Here is an 18,010-nt window from a genome sequence, read left to right as displayed (position 1 = left end):
CCAGACAGAAGTCACTCCATTAAACAAACCCCAGCCAAGGGCAATAGGGGCCAAGCCCAGAGAACCCGGAGTGGGATCACAGGGGCCAGAGCAGGACCTGAGCCAAGTCTGTCCATCACAGGCTGGCGGCGCATGCCGGCCCGGCCATTGTCTAGATGGAGGCAGGAGCCGCGGGTGAGGTGGGGGGTGGCGGTGCAGCCACACCAGCCTCCCACTCACACAAGCAGGAACCCCCACTGCAAGACTGAGACAGCCACAAAGCAAATAGGGTTGGCTTTCTAGAATCTGTTTTAGGACACTAGCTGAAGATTCTTCCCCCAAAAGTACCCAGCTGGGTCATAGGAGGTTGACAATAGGATTGAGAAGAGGTTATGACAGGCAGCAGAGGGGTGTGTGTGCATGTGCTGACTGTTCTATGTGTGACTTTGGGACTGTGTCATTTCTTTCTTCTGTGTCCTCTACTTCAGTCTCAAACCAGAAGGCCTCTGAGTGGGTTGGGCTCCTCCAGGCCTCTCCTCCCCTTTCCACATGTGGCTGAGGGGGAGTTAATGGGACCTGCACACACAGAGGCTCACACAGCCTTGGACACAGAGGCCCATTCATACCGGGGCGTGCGGCACCTCTCTCCCAGCCTGGCCTGCAGTCCCGGTCCTGAACCACCAGCCCGCACAAGCGAGGGACGTGCGCCCTCGCACATGCCACCTTGCTGGCAAGCACACACACACACATAGCCACACACACGCTCCCAACCATGTCAGGTGGCTCTCGGCTCTTAGATGGGCTCTGGCTTTGCCTTTCAGTCCCTGTCACCCAACCCTGGACCCAACTCAGTTAACCCTTCAACAGCCTCCTCAGGACCCCAGGCAGCCCACTGGGGTAGCTCTTGCCAAGTTTCCCAGTGCCTGGGAAGGGAAGTAAACACAGTCTCAGCTGAAGCATTGCATGGAGACATTACCTTCCAGTGAAGGACAGGAGTGGGCAATTAAAGTCTGGCTTCGAGTCACAGCTGTGCCACTAGCAAGCTGCGGGACCTTGGGCAAGTTATTAATATTTAACCCCTCTGGACTCGGGTCTCTGAACCGTGAGATTAGTGAGAAGAGCTTCAGTAGGGTAGACCTAAGGGTCACAGATGAGCCCAGTGAAATGATAAGCAAAACGTGTAGAAGTCTACATTTTGTAGGAAAGAGGTTCATGTTTCCTAAGTTTAGTTTGCTTCTTATACATCCCTTGAACCCCCTCAAAACTTAAAAACCAGCGAACTTCTTGAACATTCCAGGACTCTGCATGGGTCAAATTCTTCGTGAGGCAAGCATGGCCATTACCATCCACTCAGTTGTCCAAGGTCAGGGCTGGCCTCCCTGCTCTAGTCCCTGAAGTTCCAAACACAGTCTGTACTCCTGCCCTAGCCCATGAAACCAGCCCCATCATGTCCAGGAAGAGCTCAGCTCAGGGCCAGACTGATGCTCTATCATCTGGTGGACCCACTTGCTCGATTTGGTCAAGTCCAACAGGGGCCATGGAGCAGGATGAAATGAAAGATGGTGGATATTAGGAATAATAATCATGATACTGATATCCATTATGTGCTTAATATGTGCCAGGCATTATGTAACCAATGAAGTGAGTATTCTAATTATTCCCATCTCACAGATGAGGAAACTGACACTTGAGGAGATTGACAGTTGCTCAGGATCACTCTAGCAGTAAGCAGTAGAAACCAGCACTGAAAGCAGGTCTGTCTGACCCCAAAGTCTTTACTCTGGAAAGGGAAAGAATGAGAGGATTTTGAGGGCAGTGACCCCATCCCTGGCGAATTTCAGATGAATTGGGCAACTGTAGTACTTGGGGTGCAAGGCTGCATGAGGAATCCCCTTTGGGGAAAGGAGGCCAGAGCCAGCAATCTGCCTGAGCCAGTCCTGGGGTGTGAGGGCAGCTGAGAGGCTGAAGGCACTGGCTCTCCAGTGCTGTCGCCAAGGCCTGGTTCAAAGGCCTCTTTGTTCACTGCTCCAGCTTCCACAAGGAACTCTCCATCCCTGGGTCCTCAGGGACCTCAGGCTGCTCCACCAGCATCCGGGGGTCTCCAGTCCCTCCCACCCTCATGCCACAGGATTTCTGAAAGGGCGGGTGGCTCAGGGACAAGGGACAGGACTACCAGGGAGATGGGGTGGGCAGTAGGGACCGCGTAGGAAGAATCAGAGTGCAGGGCCTGAAAGCCGGCTGGTCCCCAAACACACACATTTTATTTCTTTCAGAGACAGAGAACTGTTTATTTTTATATTACTTAAAAGAGTTTTGCAAATTCTCATGAATTTGCAATTATTATTAATTATTAAAAGACTCAAAATTCTCCCAACTACTTGCTGATTCTGTTCTCCTATCTTGTTCTTCCTATAATCCTTCTGTGGTGTCAGAAAGAGCAAGGGAGACTGGAAATATGCCAGTTGGGTTCAGACAGATGCCCCTGAACTTAATACCAGCCCTCTTCACCCCCAGACTGGAGTCTAGAAGGAACCAGAGTATGCATGAAGGAGCCCTGGCCCTAAGGAGTTCTGGTGGGTGCAATTGACTCCACCAGGGAGCAGGGAACCAGAAATCTCCAACTCCTTCCCCAGTCCTCCTGCTGGACACTCCTAAGACTTCATTCTTCCCCCACTTTTTGCATGGGCTCTTCTGGATTCGGAGTTTATCTCCTTCCCGAGCAGAGGGCTGGTAGTCATTCTTGCATTTTCCAAGCCTGGGAAGAGTATGATTCACAGCTCTGTGTGAGCCTCAATTTCTGTGGCCTCATTTCCTTGTCCCCCTTTGCAAGGGAGAGCATGAGGCTGTTCCCAGACAGGCTTGGTTCCTCCTGTTTCATGGCCCAATTCCTGGAGCACCTCTCTCAGGTGGCCCTGCCTTGCCCTCTGCAGTCACCTCCTGCTCCAGCCAGGCTGTCTTCCTACGCTGGGGCCTGTGATGGTGGGGAGTGCTCAGGCCTGGAAGGTCCAAAGGTGGACTAGAAGCTGCTTAAGACACCAGGAAGGCAGGGGCACTATATAAACATTATGTTCGATTTGTTTAAAGCATCAATGTCATCATCATGGTGAAAGTTAGAACCTCTTTGGACATCTTTATGCTTAGTTTATCATTAGATTTGCTTTTATTTTGAATATCCATCTTTTCAAACCATGGCACTTATAAAGGTATGAATCCAGCTCTGACAGCTCTGCATTGTCCCTAAACTAGAGGAAGAACAGCCTGCAAAAGTCAGCCCTCTCTGCCCCCACAGGTGGGGTGAAGGCATGGCAGCGTGCTGCAGAGAAAGAGCCCAGAACGTGGGGCCAAGAGGCTTGTGGTCAAGCCTCAGAGCCATTGTTTGCTAACCGAGGATCTTAGGCTTACCTCTCTGAATCTCCATTGTCTCCTCTTTAAGATGGGCATAATATTAGCCAGTTATGTTAGTGAATTGTAATGAAGGTCAACTGGAATTGCAGATGTCAAAGCACATTAAAATAGTCACATATCAACATTAGTCATCATTACAGCAAAAGGTGGAGGGAATGTCCCAGAGTGGCTATTAGAAGCTTCATAATGGGGCATAATGGGACATAATGGGGCATCTTGTCCCTCTCCTGGCCAACAGTACAACGTGAAGATATACAGGGAGGAGACCCCAGACTTCCTTATTCTAATTCTGGGCTCATAACTCTGAATGTGGTCTTTACATTGCTGAAAACACCTTCGGTCACATGAACAACGGTGGTTTAAGTTTAGTTCAAGGCAGATTTCTGCTCTTTTCTTTACAAACACAACCCAACCAGGCCTGCAAGGGAAGTGGAACTATTTTAAGGAGCCCCCACCATGTAGGGCTGCTTGGTCACTTTGATGTCAATGAGAATGTCATCTGCAAGATCCTGTCTTCCCTCTGGCTGTGGCAGAATGAAACGCAGTGCCCTGCTCCTGATACTTGGGCACACTGTCGCAGCCTACGACTTGAAAATTGGCTCTCTTTGGACAGCCCTCAAATACTGCATTTTTTCAGTGACTCTCACCAGACCCACAGATGAATTTATCTTCTCCGCGTGTGCCGTTTGGCTGTCTCTGTTTCAGGGAACTGCGAGCTCAATACGCTCCACTGTTCTACCAAGCTGGCCGAACAGCCGTGTCTCTGTTTATTCAGCCAGACCCTGGGGCCTGGAGTCCTGCCTCCAGGAATTCCAGAATGTGAGAGCTGAATGAGACTTCAGCCCTCACCTAGACTTGCTCCAGCCACTGTACAGATGGGGAAACTGAGGCCTAGAAAAGAGAAGACTTAAGAAGGACAGGATGTCAGGCTTTCATTTATTAAGCCCAGCATCCACTTCCTACAGGCACCAGTGGTCTCTGCAGCCCTGGCCTGCTCGCCTCTCAGCCACAAAGAGCTCAGACTCCCAGGCAGCTCACCCTACTACTAGAATAATAGGAATGTTCTTCCTAATATAAGGCTAAAATAGGCATCCAACCTCCTTTGAATGCTCACCTGTTTGCGAGGTCTCCATGGAGAGAATAGGACTGACCTGCATAGAACAACTGGGAATCAACTTCTCACAGGGAGTGGTGCAGACTGTCCCAGGTCATTCTTGGGCAGCCTCTGCTCATCAGATTGGAGAGAAGGCCCAGCATTCTGGGATTTATACAGACTGAACATAGAGACTTGGATTCAAATCATGCTTTATTACCTAAGAGCTCTATAATGACAGGCATGTTACTTTACCAGTTTAAGTCTCAGCTCCCTCATCTATAAAAACAGAAATAATAGTAGTTTCCTCTTCCAAAGGCTATTGTGAAGATACAGTAAGATAACATGAAAAGTGATTATGCATAGCATGTATGAGCAGTATGCAACCAATATTGGTTTCATTGATACTGTCATAAGAGCATGGGTTCTAGATTTATGTTGTCTTAGTTTGAATCTCAGCTCCATCACTTACTATGTACTTGACCTTAGATGAGTTTTTAACTTCCCTGGGCCTTATATTCTGTATCGATTTGGATACTTTCAGTGGCAAGTTACCCAAAAAAGTCCAACTCAACTATCTTAAACAATAAATAGACTTTATTAATTCACAGAGCTAAACATCTGAAGGTCATGGGGGTTTCAGGAATGGTTTGATCAGGGTTTCAGCTTGTTCTCTGTGATTCTCTTGGCATTGCCTTCCTGATATGTTGGTTCATCCTCAGTATTGCTCACCTGTGATCCTAAGATGGCTACCATCAATTCCAGGCCTCACCCCTGCACAGACTAGTCTAGCACAAGATGGAAAGAGGGATCTTTTCTTCCCTCATCATTAAACCAAGTTTTCCCTCCACTTCATTTGGACAAACCTGAGGGGATTTCTCTGGCATGGGTGATGGGATTAGCCTGATTGGCCCAGATCGACCAGGGCCTACCCATGGAGCTGGGACTAGGGTCAACCCTACCCAAATTGCAACTTTGCTGCACACTGGGAGTGGAGTGTAACAGATGCTGAGGAAGGTAGTCACGATGTCATCTGCAGAGGACATTCATAGGGCTGAATGGATTATGCATGCAAAGTGTTTAGAGCCATGCCTGACACACAATAAGTGCTAATCATTTTTATGAACTATTATTAGTTGTATCCTGAGCATACACCATGAGTCAGTTTTCAAATGCATGGCTGAGGGCCAGTCTGGGGTACAGTCCCAGCATCTCCGAGCTTACTGCTATTTCATAGCAGCCATGCCCTGCAGCCCTCTCCCTGTTTCTTTTTCTCTTGGGCCTCTTCTCAGCCTCAGGCTGCTCTGAGTCCTGTAGGCCCTGCAATGCCATCAGCCTGCTTTTGCTCATGGGTTCTGCAGCTCCCCTGCCCTCCCCTATTTCAATAGACAGCTGTGCTGCCTGGGTTTGCATCCTCACAGCAGAGCTCTCTTTATAGTCTCTCAACATTTTAATTTCTGCCTCCAAAAGTTGCCTTGAGGGATCCTGGACCCTAGTTCCATTGTCCCCTTTGATTTTTGTCACTCAAACAACACTAGCTCCAAGGCCAAAGGAGATAACATGCCATCCTCTGCTGGCCCAGTATCCCAGGGGACATAAACCTTCTCTCCTAGACAGAAGTCTCAAGGGCATCTTCAATGGCACATGCCCTGCCAACCTCTCATTCTATGTGGATCAATCCCAAGGTTTAGGATGAAAAGCTAATGGGGGAGTTCACCTACTTGGTTAGTGTTGGAACCTAGCCCTCCCCAAATGGTGATTCTGGGAGCTTCTCTATGACGTCCTTGCTACAGCAGAGAGGGACTGTCCTGCAGCCTGCTGGAGGCAGGGGCAGCGCTGGTCACTATGACTCTAACGACCTCTAGGTCAGCACCAGCCCACTGCCAGCGCCTAGCGCAATGTGTCTGAAGGAACCAGTCATTCCCTCGTCTTGTTGGCACCACACAACGTAGAGAGCCCGTTCAGATACCCTCCCATGATCTGTTCAACCACCGCAGGTGGTAGACGGTGGGGTTCATTATTTATGGTTTACAGATAAGAGAATCAGGCTGGACGACTCCAAGTGGTTTGTACAAGACCACCCAGCTAAAAAGTGGGAGAACTAAGGCTTGAATCCAGGCCTCCTGAATCCAGGGCCAGTGTAGCTTCCTCTTTGCCGTCGGGCCTGGCTCTTGGGAAGGAGTATCTCAAGAAGCCTGAGTCAGGCCTGCATCTCCTATCTAGCCCAGGGCCTGGCCACCATGGGTACTTGGGAACCTTTGTCTTTTCTGTCACAGCCTGAGCCAGAGTGGGCGCTGGTCAGTGCAGCAGAGCAGAAACCCAGCGAGTAGCTGGGCCACCTGCCCCTGCCCTGCCCTCTCCCTTGTGATGGGGACACACAGGGTTCCAAGGCATTGGGCCACATCCTTAGCTACATCTATAAACATGGCTGCAGTCTCCCTGACCCTCCAGCTCCACGTCTGTCCGAGTGCGCGTCTCTTGGTTTTCTTTCTCCTTTGACTTCAGTCTCCTTCGGCCCTCTAGTCTCTCTTCCGAACTTCTTCCTCTGTCCTCTGGCACATCCGATGTGGCTTGGTTTTTACCTCTCCTTAATTTCCTCTTCTCTCCCTTAGTTCCTCCTTTGGATCTTCCCAGGTTGAGAAGGCAAGTGAGAAGCCTCCCTGTGCCCAGGGAGAGGGGCTGCTGAGCTGCCGTCCCACCTGCCCCACCCCTCTCTGCACCCTCTCACTTGGGCCCTGGCCCCTCATCACCTTAGCTGGCTCCTCCTTGATGCATGGGCTGAGGTGAAGGTACAGGGAGGCCGTTAGAGCCGCTTCCCTGGATACAAAAGCTTCTTTCTCCCCCTCGGAGATGAAGTTTCCAGGCAGGTTATTTTTATAGCAGGGCTCAGGCAGGCTCCTTCAGAGAAAATAAACAAAGTCACACACACCAGTGCTTCACACCCCTCAGCCTCTTCCCTGGAGAGGGGCCCAGCCTAGCCCTGCCGACACAGGGACGCCCACCACCCCAGAGTGGCCACGGGGGCTGCTGCTGGGACATGAAGAGGCTGGGCCACCTGGGTTGGGGGAGGGGGCACCTGGGAGGGAGACTGACAGAGGGAGAAGGGCCGAACCTGCCCTCCCCCTTCACAATGGGGGGGGCGGGGGGGTTGTGCATCAGTCTGGGAGTGTCACATTCAAATACAGGCATAACCCACCTTTTCACAATGCCCATCAAGGGCAGGCACTGTGTGTGTAGCTTGCAAACACATTTTACTTCTTTCTCATCACTGAGATCAGTAGAATTCAGTTCTACAAGGTGCCATTCAGTACCCATTTCTATGTGCATGCTGTCAGGCTCTGGAGAGACCATAAACAAGGTGCAGGGAAACTGTCCTCAGAGAGCTTTCCGACTGGTGGGGAAGGCCCTGAGTAAATACCTTTTGCAGAAGAGAAAACAGACTCAACAAGGTCAAGTGACTTGTCCAAGGAAGCTTGGACCTTTGAAGTCAAGGGCATCTGGGATCAGAGACTCAGCGATCTCTCGGGGCAGGTTTCTCGGGACTAGAAATTTCAGCTTAGAGGGTGTGGAAGGCAAGGAGACTGAGCAGGGATGAGGGAACATGGCACAAATCCACGTGCAATTTTCCTGGGGTCTCTGGCTGTTCTAGGTCCTGGATGGGGCGCACACGGCTCCTTATTCTTGAGGGCAGCCATCAGCATTACCTCGTCTGACAGACTTGCAGAAAGGAAGGCCTTTCATAAAGAGGTTTGCTGCAGTCTTCTCAAAGCTCCTTTATGAGGAAGCCTCAGGTTTAAAAAAACTTCATAAATCATGTGCATTCCTTGTCGGGCATGACAAAAATACATGGCCCTGTGGGGCCCTGCCCAGCGAAGGCAAACAGAGCTCATGAAGCAATGCCGGGAGTCCACACAGGCCAGCCACTGTCCTCCGCTCACCGCCCCGGAGCCTGTCCACCACTCGGGCAGCCCCCCTGCTCTCGGCGGGACAGGGAAGTCCAGACGGTCACACTAATTACCCTTCGGGAGGGGGGAGTTTCAGTGTGCTGCCTCAGCCCCAACACGCATTCAGCCTTCTTATGACTAATTGTGGAATGCAGGAATGTGTCCCCGGTTAGAAGTTCCAAGCATCCCTAGGGAGAGTTCCAGTGAATTCTCAAAGAGTCTGAGGAGCCCCAAAATCACGCATTCTGGTATCTGTGTTTCCTTGTCTTTAAAGGGGGCTAATAATAGGTTGTTGAGATACTAGGAGCATACAGATAGTGCCTAGCCCAGCACCTAACGCATAGTGAGCACTCAACCAGTCTGAGCTGTTGCTGGCCCTCCTCCCCACCGGCTAGGCAAAATCTTCATTCATTCATCAAGTGTTTGTTGAGTGCCTGCGTGGTGCTGGACGTGTCCTGGGGCCCAGCCCCCTCCCCCAGGAGTGTGCATAGTGGAGGCTGCTCAGGCCTTGCCCCCAGGACTCCCAGAACCAGGCAAGAGAAGCTGACAGCCCTTCCGGGACGCAGGGCCTAGCCTTGCCGGCCTGAGCAGGGAGCAACCCTCCCCCCCTTAACTCCCCAGTTACCTTCCCAGCCCTCTCCCAGGTCTCAGTTCAGTGTTTTTCATTCTCCTGGGAGCTGACCTTAGTTATGGTTTAATGGCCTTTTTCTCCCGCGGCCCCTCTTAACTGACACCTGGAATGCCTCTCTGAGCTGCCTCTCGCCTTTCTGTCTCTGCTAATGAGGTTTCTAACAAAGCCATGTGTCACTGGAAGTCTGCTCACAGAGGGACTGCTGGACTGCAGCCTGGGGGACCCAGTCCGCAGGAAGGGGATGTGGCAAGGGGGCAGGGCCAAGGGAACACAACATTTCTTTCAGAAAGGGCTGAGGCCTGGGGGGAGGGAGTGCGGCTGGGGCCTGCTCACTGCAGGCAGCGCCAGGGTGGCCACAAGCTGCTAACTGGAGAATTCAGCCCAACCCCCAGGCTCGGGAGCTATCTTTGTAGCCACCTGAGCAAGGGCTGAAGGAACCAGGACCAAGGGGCAGGGCCTGGACCTTGTAGGGTGCATCTAGCCCAGTGCCTGGCACAAGGAGATGCAGGGTAAGTGTGTGTTGGTGGCCCCTGTCTAGTCTGTCCACGCAGGCAGGCTTCAGAGCAGATGGCCCTGTGTGTCCCCAGGCACTGTCCTCTGTCTTCCACCTGTCTGTGCTGGGGAAGGTCCGCGTGCATCCACCAGCCATGGCCGCTCCTGGGCAGACTGTAGCTACTAGGCCAAACTTGACAGAAGAAAAGCCCCCCAGAGAGCCCTGGAGACCAAACCTAGCTGTGCCCAGAGAAGAGAAGGCTGTCAGATGGCCCAGGAACAGAGGCTCTTCAAGTCTCCACAGGGCTGCTAGACCCAGGAAAAAACTGCTGTCTCTATGGAGCCTCTGATCAAGAGAATATATGTAGAAAACACACCACAGTACACCCCCGATCAATCAGCAAATAGTTATCAAGCACCTGCTTCCTGGAAAATGAGTGCCAAAGACTGCTCTTGGCAAGAACTGAACTCCAAGTTCAAGAAAGGCACAGCCACCGTGGCGTACTTGCTGCTACTGTGCATCTGGTCCCCTCATCTCGTTCAGTTCTCCCAACAAACCTGGGAGGAGGTAGGCGTTGCTGTCATGACCCTCTGCTACAGATGAGGCACTGGGTAACAGAGAGGGTAACTAATTGGCTCAAGGACCCACAGCTGCTCAGCAGTAGTGCTGAGGTGAGAACTCAAAGCCTGACCTTGGGTATGGGCTGTACTAGCTGTCCCACCTGTAGGGAGGAGGAGGTTTTGGGGCCTGGGAAAAGGTTGAGGAGGAGCAGGAACAGGCTGGAGGCTGGTGTACAATGCACATCAGTAGAGCAGTCTGAGCAGAGGGGAGACCAAAGGGAGACATTGCTGGGGCTGGTGAAGAAGCCACCCCAGGCACAGAAGGGAAAGGTGGATAAGAAGGGCCTCGAGTACCGTCTGAGGAGCTGGCCTCTCTCCTGCAGGCAGTGGGAGCTGCAGAGGGCTTTAGAGCAGCCAGGGACAGGATGGGAGCAGCATGTGAGGAGAACCGGTCCAGCTGGGTGCAGATGGGAGGGGGCAGGCAGCACCAGGATGGAGAGAGCTGAGACAAGTCACCGGAGCTCTCTGGACATAGAGCAGCCCCTCCCTCTGGCCAGCCCGGGCAGGACCATCCACATCAAAACTGCATCCACCAGACTGCCACGTGCCGGCAGCCTTAGGTGAGGTTGAGATCATGTGCACGGTGCTCCTGGATCTATCCGCCAGGCCTGAGGACCTCCTAGACTCTTACTGATTCGATAGTTTCCTTCCATCAACTTTCCCATTCTCTTTTATTAATACTTTACCAAAGTTTACTTGAAATGAAAACTGTGTCATAGGACTGATCTTCTACCTTTTCCTCCAATACTTATTCAAATAAATACATTAAATATATATAACTATTAAAATGAAAAACTTCATCCATGTTTCCCCTAATATCACCCAGGGACCTCTGCACTTAGGAAATATCGCCTTGTGACCCTCCCTTGCTCTCCAGCTGCAGGGGCTTCATGTAAAGATTTTACATTTGGAAAAGGCAAGTCAGAAAATCACTCAGAGCCAGGGGAGGGAAGGAGGCCAGGCCCGGCCCCAGTGGGGAACCCTGGCGGGCTCCAGAGGGAGGGGCTGGGGCAGCCAAGGGCGCTGCCTGGGGGAGTAAAGGACGCCTCCTTGGAGCCCCGCAGCTCAGAGGTGTGCAGAGACCGTGCTGCAAACGTAAAGTTTCCAACAACTTTTATGGATGGTTTCCTAACAAACATCTGAGCAGTGTGTCTGGACTGAGAGCTGTGTTCAGGCGCCCGGAGAAGGAGGGGGGGCTGCCCTCTGCAGGTCAGGCTCCCACCCCTTCCCGCGGCGGCACACCCCCACCTCCCCTTTGTCCTCCTCCCTCTTCTGCCATAATCAGGAGAGTTTCCATGTGCTGAGTGCTGTGAGTCCAGTACTGTACTAAGTTCTTTCTACATTTTGTCTTACTTAGTCCTCATAAGCACTGTATAAGGTGGGTGCTAGTGTTGTGCCACGTTTGCATGTCAGGAAACATGTAAACAAACACATCAGGTTGCACAGCAATTAAGGGGAAGAGCCTGGCTAGCCCTTTGGGCCCAGGCCTGTGTGCCTTCCTGGCCCATGCTCCGAGCACTAGCAAGCTCTGCTGCCTTACTCTTCCTCACCCTCTGGGCCTCAGCTAGCGCCTCTCCCCTCAGAAAGACCTCCAGGAAACACCGCCTCCCAGGGGACCCCTGCCGGAACCAGCCCCACCCCTGGACACCACAGGCTGGACTGCAGCTCAGTTGGCTTTTCTATGATGGGACTGATTAGTCTAATGCTGAGGAAAACTTTGTAGCTATTGAAAGACATTTGGATTGTTAGCCCTGGCTGCAGACAAACAGGATAAATAAACCTCAGCAAAGAAGGCAGTAGTTTCTGGGGTCTTTCTCAGAATTTGGTACATCAAAGCCAAGTTCTCACCGGAAGCCTAAGCTTCTCATAGGCACCTTTCGATGGTGTCCCTCGCTTTGCTTAGTTGGCTAATCACAAAGGCTGTATGAATTGATAACACATTTTTTAAAAAGCGTAGATGCTCAATGGACTTGTTGGGCCTGTCCCAAGACGGACTGTTACAGAAAAGGAAAACTCAAGAAGAAAGGTTTTCAGATGTCAAGAGACAGAAACGATGGCTTGAAGTGTCTCACTATGGCCAGAGTAAAAGCGTAGCTCACAATGAATCAATTGGTATGTTAATAATATATTGGCCCGTTAGAGCTGTTCACACTGACATCATGGGCCTCTATTTCTTGGATCTGGAGGCTTTTGTAGGGCTCCACTGGTCTGCAAATATAGAATTTGCAAACTCCCCACCTGAAATTGGTCATTTGGTTGCTACAACCTGTGAGCAAGAGGTGCTCAGATTCTCTGTCCACTGAGGTTATTGAGAACCCTGGGTGACCAATGCATTTCACTCGGACATTGCCTTCTGTCCTCTCTTCTGTTGAGTTTGCCTGCAGATTATAAGCTCTGTGAGGGCAGAGACCATAGACCAGGGATGTCCTTCCAGGATGAAGACCAGAGCAGAGCAGGCCACTGAAGGCCTCGGGCTCCATGGGGTGCCACGTCCACACTTCCGATCTGTCATCTGGCTTGCTGTGTGGCTGGGCCACTGAGGTTGCAGCACCTTGGTTTGTTCCACTCTGACACTATCAAGAAAGATAACAGATGGAGAAAAGTTTAGCTAGAGAAACTCAGCAGCTAATGAGCCCAATCACCAGCCATTCGTTGGATGGGAACCAAGACCTGGCCAGGAGTCAGGCCCAAGAATTGGTCCAGCTCCCCACTCTCCTCGGCTGCGAAGCCTGCTCAGGGGGGAGAAGCAGGGACCCAGGCTCTCGAGGGCTTCACTGAAGGACAGAGAGCATTTGTTACAGGCAGTTCCTTCAGGGTTGAAATTCCACCTCAGGTCTCAGCACCTAAAGTCATTTTTCTTTCTTGTTTATGTTTCCTGTGGAAAGTCTGAAGAAAAAGCCATGGAGCATCTTTTGAGTTTGCGTTTGGAAGGGAGAAAATATGCTCCTTCTCTGCTGGGCAAACACTGCAAACATTGGTGCTTTCACAGCCCAAACACAAGCGGGTTTTCAAAGCCTTAGGCTTGGCGGCCCAGGGCGCTGGGCGGAGAGGAGGACAGGGATGCAGCCACCTGGGCTGGGAGGTTTGCTTTGGGAGCAGAGCTTGGAATTTGTGCATTTCTACTCCAAGAACATCTAAATGGTGCAGCCCCAGGCCCCTTCTGCACAAGCTCCATCAGGCAAGAGGGGAGCTCTGTCTGCCTGGGGTGGGGGTGGAGCACCAAGGGCCTCGATGGCCGCCTCCCTGCCCCCCACGCAGCCTGGGGTGGCGACGAAGGAGGGGTAGCCCAGAGGGTGCAGAGTGAGGAGGACGTGCCTCTGCACTCACACATTTTTCAGGCTTTGCAACACTAATCATGGAAACCACTGGGCCGTTGTCCCCACAGAGCTAGAACTAGAGAATGGCAGATACGCACCGTGGGCTGTCTGGTTCTTTCAGTGTAGTCTGCAGCCCAGATCCCCCCACCTTCACTTCGTTCCTGAGAGAATCCTATAATAAACTCCCAAGCACCCATCACTGATTTAACAATGATCAATTCATGCCCTATCCTGTTTAATCAATATCTGCACCCACCTCACCTGCTCCCTAACCTCCAACTGGAGTGTTTTGAAGCAAATCCTAGACCTCATATTGTTTTATCCATAGATATCTAGTTTAAAATATTGAACTCTGATGAACACTAAGGAATCTCCTTTCCCACTTCTTAGAGAAAAATGCCTCCTGTAGTCCTATGTATAAATTTTGCAAATCATCATGGGCAGCTCATATAAATTTTAATTTTACAAAATTTAAACCCTCTGGTATATATGGTGATCACTAGCTCCAGTGGAAGACATTCCTTCTGATAGCCTGCAGCTATTAGCTGTTCCTTCCAAAGAGATTGACTCTCTTTAGAGTTTTGTATTTGCAATAGGTGTGCATTGAGTACATGGTAACCATGTTGGGTTATTATGGGGGAAAGTGAGAGAAGGCAGGCAGGGCAGGCGTTTATAGTCCAGTTCAGCCTGCCGGACTAAGGGAGCAGGGACTCAAAGGTCGCCCTCAGGGGCCCCAAGGAGTAACCTCTTCTGCATAAGCTCTCTTGGGGGGTTATTTATTGGCTGAGGTTAGTTAGGTCTCTTAGTGGCTGTTAATGTGTTTGTTTAGGGTGGGCTGTAATGTCTTTAAGATAAAGACCAGCTCAGTTTACAGGCAACCATCAAGTACAGGGCTTGGAGCCCAGGGAACCCTTGAGGGAAGAATTTCCAACAGGGCCATCAAAGGCCTCTTCCAGGCCATCCCAGCCGGCTCCTGCCCCTGCGGGAAGGCACCGGGAAGAGGATCCCAGAGTGCAGCGTTGGAGGAGAGGGGTCCCTCTGTGCCACACAGTCAGATTTCTAAATGAGGAAATGAACTTCTTTGTTCTCTTTTTGTTTTTCTTTTGAAAGGAGGTATGGGAGTAAAGCCATTTTAGATGTGAAGGGTTCTTTGGAGAGAGCTAGATGCTTTCTGACCTTAACATCCAAACCTTTTGCTGTTCCCCTCCTACCTCAGTCTGCAAATCTCAGTGTCTGCAAACCCAGGGACCTGCAGTCAAGCCCATCTGGTGCCTAAAGAAAAAGAAAGACGGTGGGCCTGAACCCCTGGCACAGCGGAAGTACTGCAACAGGCACAAACTCTAGAGTGTATACTAGAGCGAAGGTGGCATTTTAGCCAGCGAGCACAGACAGACTTTCCAATAAATGTCCTGGAACAACTGGGTAGACATTCTGGGGAAGAATAAATTCAGATTCATACCTCACACCACAAAATTGCATGTGGATCAAAAGTTTAAATAAAAATTAAACCCTAAAGGGACTCAAAGGAGCCATGAGAAATTAAAAAAAAAAAAAATCTATGAATGAAATCAGAAACATAAAATAAAATGATGATAAATGACAAAATTGGTTAAATAAATTATGATGTAGTCATACAATGAAAGCCTAAGCAGCTGTTAAAATAATGAGGACTTTGAAAATGTGTGGATGTGGAATCTCCAGGATACAAAACACAAAAAAGTCTCGTGTGGATCGGTGTGTGGGGTGCATCGCCATTCGTGATGGGGGTGAGGAGTGCTTTGTACACACAGTTGCTGGTGCATGCTTAGAGTCTCTCTGGAAGGACACCTGAGAACTAGTAAGCTCCGTTCCCTCTGGATGGGCGGGTAGGTGGGAGGGGGAGGGGACGTCATGCTTCGTACCTTTGGAATTTTGAATCATATGAATGTATTATCTACTGAAAAGATAATATTAAAATTATAATTCTTTTTTTTTAAAAAGAGATGAAAAAAGGAGAGGGAATGGCAGCATCAAGGAAGAGGAGAAAGACCAAGTGTACTTTCCTGCCTGTGCAGCTGATCAAAGCTGACCCCACTTAGTTCACGGTAGCAGCGGAGCCGCGGTTGGACTCCCTTCCTGCTATTCTCCGTCTTTGTGGAACTCGAAGCAGCCACACTCACAGAGGCTTTTAGGGAATGAATTTTCCGCAAAAGCTATGACACAGAGCTAACTGCAAGGAAATCTGTAAAAATGTTATTATACCAAGAAGAAACCTCAGAGGTAAGGGGGATTCTGGCTAACCCCACCTAACAGGGTTCTTGCTGAAGGCAGGGAAGGGTGATCAGATGTCACCTGGGGGATGGCAGGAGATGAAGAAGAATTTGGTCAGAGATTGAGTTTGGGTTTCTAAGCCTTTCCTCTAAGTGGAGCATGGTTATCCCTGTAGTTACGGGGACACGAGTGGCAAGCAGCCCTGATGCTGGGCAGGGATCACGTGCTCTCTGAGAAAACTATGTGGGAATTACATGACTCTGCAGTGGAGAACCCAGGAGAAAAGCAGGCCCAAAAGCTAGGGGGAGAGAGAGAGAACACAAAGACGCAACTGAAAGTCCATCGGTAGGTGACTGGTGCACCACGCTACATCCACATGGGGGAAGACCAAGTCATGCAGCCTTTGCAAAGAAAAAGGTGGGTGCTCGGTGCTTGGTGCTCGGTGCTCGGCCGTCGAACACTGCTCACCCTCCATGTGCCTATGGCTGTGCTCTGGGCCGTGAGCACCGGTAAGCAGAAGAAGCACAAGTGTGGTAAAGCCTGATCAAGGAAACAACACTCTTTGGAAGGATGTCAGCTGGGTTTGGGAGGAATGGAAGGGGCTTCTTTGCTTCCAAAGCAGTGCAGGCGGGAGAGGGCTGGGCTGGGGGACTGGGCCATGTGTTGGTATGTGTCCCTAGATCTCTTGTTATCTCATTGCAGTACCAAAGTTTTGACACTATCATCAACAATGCTTCATGGTGATACATTTGCAGCTTCCTGAATCTTCAAATATAGTCACTTCTGTGGCCGGGCATGTAAGAGTTATTATTCTATAAGTTCACCACCTGGCCTGCCAGATCTCTACTTATTTGGAGAAAAAGATGGTGCACTTGAAGCTGACAGACGAGAAGGAAGTGGACAAGCTGGAATACTCAAGCTCTCCTTTTGCCCCTGATCAAAGCTAGTGCCACCTTGGGCAAGTCACGACCCTCCCTGCCAGGGCTGGCCCCAGGATGCAAATTTTCAGGGGCATCAAAAAACTCATTAATTGAGATAAAGAGAACTTTAAAGCAATACTTTACATTTTTTTTAGTTTTTATTTTATTTTTTTTTATTTTTTTGAGACAGAGTCTAGCTTTGTTACCCAGACTGGAGTGTAGTGGCATTATCGTAGCTCACTGCTGCTTCCAACTCCTGGGCTTAAGCAATCCTCCTGCCTCAGCCTCCCGAGTAGCTGGGAGGCATGTGCCACCATGCCCAGCTAATTTTTTCTATATATATTAGTTGACCAATTAATTTCTTTCTATTTATAGTAGAAACGAGGTCTCCCTCTTGCTCAGGCTGGTTTCGAACTCCTGACCTTGAGCAATCCGCCCGCCTCAGCCTCCCAGAGTGCTAGAATTACAGGCGTGAGCCACTGCACCCAGCCTTTAATGCAATATTTTAAAAATGAAAACTAATGCAAAAAAATAAATCCATGATGAACAAAATACCAACATTTTTTTATTTTTTTATTTAGTTATTAAAATTTTAAAAATACTATACTTTTTTATTTGTTGTTGTTTTTTGTTGTTGTTGTTGTTGTTAGGGAGATGGATTTGAAAAATACCAAAATTTTAAATAAAGACAAGATCAGTATTACTGATTTTTCCTTTTGCCTTGGGCTCTTTTATGGCTGGACAGCATTGCCCTTTAGGCCTCATTTTCTGCAACTCAAAGTCAAGAGGGTTGACCCATTTGACCACCAAGGAGCCTGCTGGGCCCTGTTGTTTTATGGCTTGGTAATGAAGTGCCATTGAAGAATGAGGGGACATTTAACAAAGTGCTAATTGTACAGCCCAGACAATAGTGTGGGGGTTGTGACTGGGAGTCTTCATGGAGACAAGGGACAGCCATAGAGTGACACAACTGGAGGAGACAACAGCTCTTGGCCAGGACTCTTCGTTTCCACTGGGCATAGGCTCACTTGCCAGGGACAGAGGGAGACAATCCTCCCCTGCCTCTTTCCAGAATCTTCCCTAGGCTCATACCTAGTCAGGGCATAGAGAGCTGCATTCAGATGTGAGTGGTGCAGGTTCCTGCCTCAGAGCTTTCTAAGGATGTCTGAAAGAAGCTTGGGACCCCGCAGGTGAGGGGAACAGCCGCAGAGGCACCTTGCTCTGGTGTCCTAGGACACAACCAGTGCTGGCCCTCTCTCCTCCTTCCCTTTCTCTCCTCCTCCCAAGATGGGCAGAGCATCAGGGCTTATTCTCTTGTAACCCTCCTGAGGGCAATGTTGTTTTGACCAAATCCTCTA

The sequence above is a fragment of the Microcebus murinus genome, chromosome 10, assembly GCF_040939455.1.
Source record: "Microcebus murinus isolate Inina chromosome 10, M.murinus_Inina_mat1.0, whole genome shotgun sequence".
In the NCBI taxonomy this organism is placed as follows: Eukaryota; Metazoa; Chordata; class Mammalia; order Primates; family Cheirogaleidae; genus Microcebus; species Microcebus murinus.
Note: the sequence above shows the minus strand (reverse complement) of the source record.